Here is a 7,110-nt window from a genome sequence, read left to right as displayed (position 1 = left end):
TGTCATTTCCAGACTGTCATTTCCAGAATGTCACTATTTTCAGTGGCAACTTCCATGACAAGACTCTATTGAAGAGGCCTGCTACCGATATTCACCTCATAATACCAGCACCACTGTCTCTCATAATGACCGAACAGCAGTGTCATACTTTACGTAGCTTTTCGAAGACCCATTATGTTTTGTGGCAGAATCAGGGAAGTAATTGACAATATCTGAGTTTACACAGCTATAGTAAAGTTTATTGATTCCTGAGCATCCGCTTTAAAAAGGAACATTATACCCAATTACAGAGCACTCATTGCTGCAGGTTAAGTGCTTCTGTGTGGTATAGCGCCTTTACGTGGGCTGGCTACGTCTTTGTTCCTGACCCGGCCGAAAATGTCACGGCAAGTGAACAAACCACACTGTTTTCAGTGACACTTTGATTAATAACAACAAAGGGTCAGACCTCCAGCTCACAAAGAGGCCAATTCTGTTATACGCTGTCACACCTCCTGATGTTTGCCTCAACACAAGCGCCAGCTAAGACGGACTTCACCTCAGTGGAGCAGAGTGGAGCTGTTCACCAGCAGAAGGGCTGGCCCCGGGGGAGGGGGAGGGCTCAGTCTCTTCCAAGGCTACCGGTGCTGGGTCTCTTATTGCTTGAGAACATGTTGAAGTCTGTGCCAACTTCTCGCAAAAAGACCGAAGCAGGCTCCACTGACCTTGGGCCCAGGAGTGACTAGAGGTAACATCACACAAAGAGAACAAAGTTCTAGCTTCAGTGTTGGCCAAATTAACACAAAGTTGTTTTAGGTTACTTGGTTGCTTTCACTATCTGCATGGTCACAAATTAATTGTCTACTATTGATTATACAACAGTTGTTATTGATTAAAGAAAAACAAACAAAACTAAAGGCGCAAATACAACACAAGTTCTCTTCTTTCTTTGATTTTTTTTTTTTTTTTTTTAAGTATGCTGGCAGCAAGGTTTTTCTAGCTTAAGTTTTGTTTTCCACACATTTTATGGTTTATTGTTACTGAGAATTAATTACATATTTAATCATCTTTTTAAAAATCATTTCTTGCATATGAACCAGAAAAATGCTGGGGCACAATTTTGCTGATCAAAGCATTATTATTGTTATGGGTACATTGTGCATTGTTATAATGGGTACACTGTGTGTACATTTTCTCATTCACAAGATATTATAAATATTATAATGATGAATTCTATTAATTTGGCCAGCAATGTAGTATTTCCAACTACAGTGGCAAATTCATCTTGTTCATTATTTGATCATCCTGCGACAGAATAATCAACACATCATCACACAAGCCAGTTCCTCCCCGAGGTTAAGTCATCAAATCTGTTGAATGAATTAACTATTAAGGGACTCAAATCTAAAGGCAGTGGATGACAGAGACATCTTTTTGCCCATGTAAAACACAATCTCACATTTCCAGCATTTTACACTGCCAAACACAATTTGAGTCCCTTCTCCCCTCTGCTGACTGAGACTTGATGAATTCTGAATAAATGTTAATATCATAATTGCTAAGTAGTGTATGCTGCCTGCATGCTGAAAAGAAAGCTAATCTTTGACAAGTATCAGAAGAAACACACAGGTGTTTGTGAAGTCTATTATCATCACCCCTGCAAGGAGTAATTATTAGAAAAATGTGGAAAGGCATACTCACATAAACAAGCGAGCGCGCGCGCGCGCACACACACACACACACACACACACACGTCTTTGTACAGACATACACACAAACAATGTACACAGGTTTATACAGACACAAACTCACACGCATGGGCACACACTCAAACACACACGCACATGCATGCAGGAACACACAGAAAAAACATTTTTAAAATCTAGATGAACAGCACAGCAAAGCATGTAAGCGCGAACACACACACACACGCGCACACACACACACACACACACACACACACACACACACACACACACACACACACACACACACACACACACACACACACACACACACACACACACATAGGTGTAAAAGTTAGGCTTTGTTCAATCTGTTCCTCTTTTGAGCCAGACTTGTAGACTTTTGACTAATTATGCTCCCCTGGCCTCTTGATCTCTTGGGCTGTAGCAGTACTCAAAAGATAAACAAGTTCTCTCTGTAACATAATTATTCATTTCACCCTACTTGATTAATTTCTGTACCCACCACTGCCTTGCCTATAATATCACTCGTAAGCATGTGTGTGTGTGAATATCTTCTGAAGTGCTGAGAAAGAAAGAGAGAGAGAGAGAGAGAGAGAGAGAGAAAGAGCGAAATGTTAATAGGATAAATCATTCAGACACTTCTGACTGGTAACTTGATTGAGCTTCAACTTCAGGTGATGAATGGAAGAATAGCCATTATCATATGAGAGGGGTTTGTGGTTTTTAGGCTTGAATGTTGAAAATATTCCTGCCTACCCCTAATATCCCGACTATTTGCCGCGGCTTATACATTGATTTTGCAAAATTTATTCCGCTGAGGTTAATAGAGGGGGGCAGTTAATATGGTGTTAATATGGTTTTGTTTCTTTTAACTTGCAACTTCTTTTAACAGTGTCCTGCGGCTTATACAACACTGGGTCCAAAAGTATAACTGCACCACATTGTGACCAACATTAACTCTGTGGCTGTACAATTCCTGACATGCATCACATAACGTTGCCACTGTCTGGAATTATGAGGCGGAGCTGCAAATAACAAAATCGGAAACTATTTGGAGCAAAGTTACTCCATGTGAAAATGTGGATAAATGAATGAGCACTGTGTTCAGCTCCTTCAGGACTTTGTCATTTATATGCAGGCTCTTAAAATAATGCCTCTTGGCAATCGTTTCTAGATCATGGATGGGCCTGATTTACTGAGATTCCAAATAAAGAGTACTATTCTTTAGAATGTTCAGTTTACAACATTCTCGTCACACCGTTGCAACGGTTCCAGCCTCGCAACAATAGCATTAACCAGGCTAGACAGGTCAACACAGTGACACAGAAGACACCAGTGTTAAAAGTTGCTTAATGTACCACATCAATGTTCATACAGCTGATCTGGGTAAAATGTTGATCCGTGCCAACAGAGGGAAATATCAAGTAATGTGTCAGTAAGGTAGTCTCAAATCTAAAGTAGGGCTCAGACCAAAGATTCACAACGAGATGAGCTGTGATGTTCTAAAACCTTGCAACTGCAACTAAACATGTTGAATGCTTTGTGACAGTAACGGTTTTGTCTGGTTGCGGGTCTTTGGTGTGAACTGGGCCCATATGAACAAAGATTCCTCTTTTCAGCAGTACTATGGGCTTTGGCCTACATCTCTCTTCAACAGAGTCTCAATCTGGCCAAGCTCAACATACCTGAAACAAATCAAATAAACTACCGGTATATGCAAGTATAGTAAAGTAAGTATTTCTATCTCCCTTTAGAGCTTCTGAAAGTATTTTTGACGACAAAAACATCACATTGTTATTTTTAAATGAATATTCAGCCCTGTGTTCCCTTGAGGTTAGCATGGCTCAAACTGAAACTATATTCAAATTCATACAGGTGGGTGTTCAGGAATTTCAATGTTTTCAGCCTAATTAAACATGTTCATGAGCTAAATTAAATAATAATATTCATTTTCACAAGCAGTATTCAGAATTTTATTATGCATTGCATGCCTTTTACTTTTATTCAGAGTTCAAGTGGGTTTAAGACACTACTTAATAGGTGGAAAGTGGAAGGCGAAAGTTTACTGCTAGTGTGTAGAATGTATGCCAATTCAGCATTAGTTTATTCTATCAGGACAATGTTGTCATGAGGCACCTGAAGGTGACTGACATAATTATAGTCATACAACTAGTCCATTTCCAATCTAATTACCGGTATCATGCTCATAGGAATATAAAATAGAGTAAATTACGGGTAGAATGTTTTGTGGGGCAATTGTCTTAAGCTTTCCCTAAGAACATCCAAAAAAAATAGTGTGTAATGAGATTAGTCAATTAATTACATCCACACAATGAATGCCTGATATCTGGATTGAAAGGAAAAGTAGGAGTCTGTCTGGTGTTGTCAAACTATAAATGAAGTTGTTTCTCTTATCCCCAGCTTTCTGAATGGTCTTCTATGCCCGAGCCATCTCTCTGCAGCCAGTCCCAGCTGCAGGTGTGCTGGCTTTCATTACAGCCAGATTGGCCAGGTATGTGTGCACAGCCTCTTTCATTAACGTGAGATTGGTTTCTCGGACACACCACGTCACACACGCGCGCGCAGCATGGCTGGAGGTTGGAATGCATGTCTGTGGCTGTCCTAAAGATGTGACACGCTTTTCCATCTCAATTTCCCATGTGAAATAGAATCAGCAGCAGATCAACAAACATCTCTATGGGCACAGAATGTCAGTCAGAGGAGAAAGCCAAAGCCACCCAGAACTAGGAGCTAGACAGAGAGAGAGAGCGGCCCAAGCTTTGCATTCAACTCCCTAAAGTGAGTCTGCAGGGCATCCAGGCCACGGAAGAGTGGTGGAACCACTTTAGCACTGCCTGTATGCACAGGAGGAGATCAGATAGTGTTTTAACAGAACTCTCGTAGATGCAGAGATGGATTTAGAATAGATTGAAGCCATTTTCTACAGCCATGAATATTTATGATTCCACATATTTAGACTGTACTTAATTATTTAGTGTAAGACATACAATTAGGATTGCTGTCCATCAGAGTCCTCCCGGGTGAACTGGGTGACATCATGTTTTTTTGGTCTTGGGTCATTTTGGGTCTCTCACCATCTGAATGCAAATTAAAGTAATAACAAGATGTAAATACTTTTACATCCATACAATGAATTGGAAACTTGTTGCAAGGCCATTGAAAACATGTTAAAAAGTCATCCATTATCTAACTATAGCAATCATTTACACAGCCAAAGTAATGTATTATTAATAATAGCCAAACAACTAAGAACATAACATTTAAGGCAGTGTGTGGCTGTGCACAACCAAGTGTGTGTGTGCGTGTGTGTGTGTGTGTGTGTGTGTAGGGGAGCATCACAATATACTGATGCTCAGATAGCTGCTGTGCCGGATCTTTCTATTGATCGTGAAGTCAAGATTTAAGCCGCAGGAGACTCAAAACCAGTTGTCTTAGTTAAAATAAAATAAAAAGACGACCATCAACTGGTTTAATTAAGTGTCAATGGAGACTGAGGAAGATGAGAGCTGACAAGACGACAGAGATGTCAGAACAGAGACAGAAAGACAGGAAGCTAGACCGTAAGATAAAGTCTACTTCTCCCCAATCTATCCATGAGGCTAGATATGGCTAAAGGATACTTTCCTCCTATCTCATAACCATCAGTCATGTCTGACAGATGACCCTAAACCAAGTGCTTGTGGGACTAAAATGTCATCAACCTGCTGTCTTGAATCACAGACTTTATCCTTCATCTTTAAATCTGCAAGCCCCAGGCAAACAGATCAACTCCCTAGCGACACCCCCTTTCTTTTGGCACAAAGTGGGCCTCTGCTTTCAGAAATGGCCTCCTCCTGCAATCTCAAAATGCATTATCTGTATTTATCCCTTGAAAGCTTTCCATGAGTTCTGCATGGAAAGAGAGAGAAAAAATCATAGGCTACTTAAAAAAGGATCAATCAAGAAGCTCATGGGATTGTGAGGAACACAAACATTTTAAAAGTTTTAATCCTTTGTAATCTTCCTCAACCTTATCAGATTTGTGTGTGCATGCCTGCCATTCAGACCAGGGAGGCCGTTTCATTATCATTGGTACTTGGTGAAATGAGAAATGAGAAAGTTATATGAGTATATGACACACAAGAACAGCCATGCTTGTTGCATCCAATCCACATATTAGGCCCATGCTAATTTGATTAAGAACAAACTATCACAACAAACTAACCAATTAAAAACAAATTGGTCACATTGGAGAACCTTTCTTATTTCTTAATTCACCTATTGTAACAAACCTCGTCTGTATCCCCATCCCATGTCTCTCTTGCCATGCAGTATCGAGTGGAAGTTCATCAGAAGAAAAGATGGTCAGTTTTAATGCAAGTTTTAAAGGTTGATCAGTTCTTTAGGTGCTTGTTAGAATAATCGAAAGAATATATTTTTTTAATTTTTTTTTTTTTTTAAAAAGAATATGATTTTGAGATAAATTTCAACAGTAGGCTATATGGATCTTTCTAGAATTTCCATAACCTCCCCATTGCCCAGTTCAAGTATTGGCCCTTACAAAATGAAAACATGACAGTCATCTGTCATTCACACTCGGGCCCTTTTAGATATTCTCTTCATCTTCTTGCTTTGCCTCTGTCCTATTGTTCGCTAACATTTGTGAAGTAGGCCTAGGTCTAACACCCTTCTAATCCATTGCCAAATAGAAATTCAGAATCCAACAGCAGCTCGCTTATAATAGAGAGAGTACATGACAAGCCAGTTGAGCCTAAATACTTTTGCCAAAAGACCACATTGTCCAAAAATTCAATAGTTTTGGACAGGATCGCTGACCTAGCTGACACTTCAAGGTCAACTCCAGTGGAAACCGCTCATTAATTAGGCGTGCTTACACAGTGCGTGATTGCACAGTGGTGCTATGTCAAGACTAAAGAACCCAAAACGGCAAAAATGCTGTTTTGAAGTTACTTACAGATCATATGCAGGAAATGCAATGCGTTGGACTGAAGAAAAAACTCAAATACAATATTTTGGACACGTATAGTAGCCTAAGGTTTTGTTGTCCCGTTCTGCAGTTATTAATTGTAGCAGCAGCAGGGCAGGTGCAATGAAGATTTGAGCATAGGCCGCCGCCTATGTAACATAGGCCTAATGCTATGTGCATGCACATAACCTTCATAACAATCCCATATTTCTGTCTTGTTCATTTAACCGTTTAGTGTTGTAAACAAAACTTACTGAATTCTGTAGTGGAGCTATTCTCCAATTGCCTCCCAAAGGTGCCTCCACAGTTTGTTCATGAGGATGGCATGAGTTCTCCGACGGCTCACAGTACCTCTAGTGGTGAGACATCAAAATACATCAGTGTATCATACAGGAAGTATTTCTAGAGTCGCAGGAAGCGAATATTATTCTCACG

At 40.0% G+C, this 7,110-nt stretch overlaps 1 long non-coding RNA gene across 1 annotated transcript; it reads right to left on the bottom strand.

The window, feature by feature from the left end:
- Positions 1-253: 253 nt before the first annotated feature.
- On the bottom strand, positions 254-7,072 carry LOC134095463 (uncharacterized). The gene is made up of 3 exons (XR_009940573.1): positions 6,930-7,072; positions 4,697-4,786; positions 254-721 (listed from the first exon to the last, which is right to left on the bottom strand). It is a non-coding gene; the product is annotated as an uncharacterized LOC134095463 (long non-coding RNA).
- Between the last annotated feature and the right edge of the window lie 38 nt (positions 7,073-7,110).

This window comes from Sardina pilchardus, chromosome 11 (genome assembly GCF_963854185.1).
Source record: "Sardina pilchardus chromosome 11, fSarPil1.1, whole genome shotgun sequence".
Classification (NCBI taxonomy): domain Eukaryota; kingdom Metazoa; phylum Chordata; class Actinopteri; order Clupeiformes; family Clupeidae; genus Sardina; species Sardina pilchardus.
This window is presented reverse-complemented; position numbering and strand designations above follow the sequence as displayed.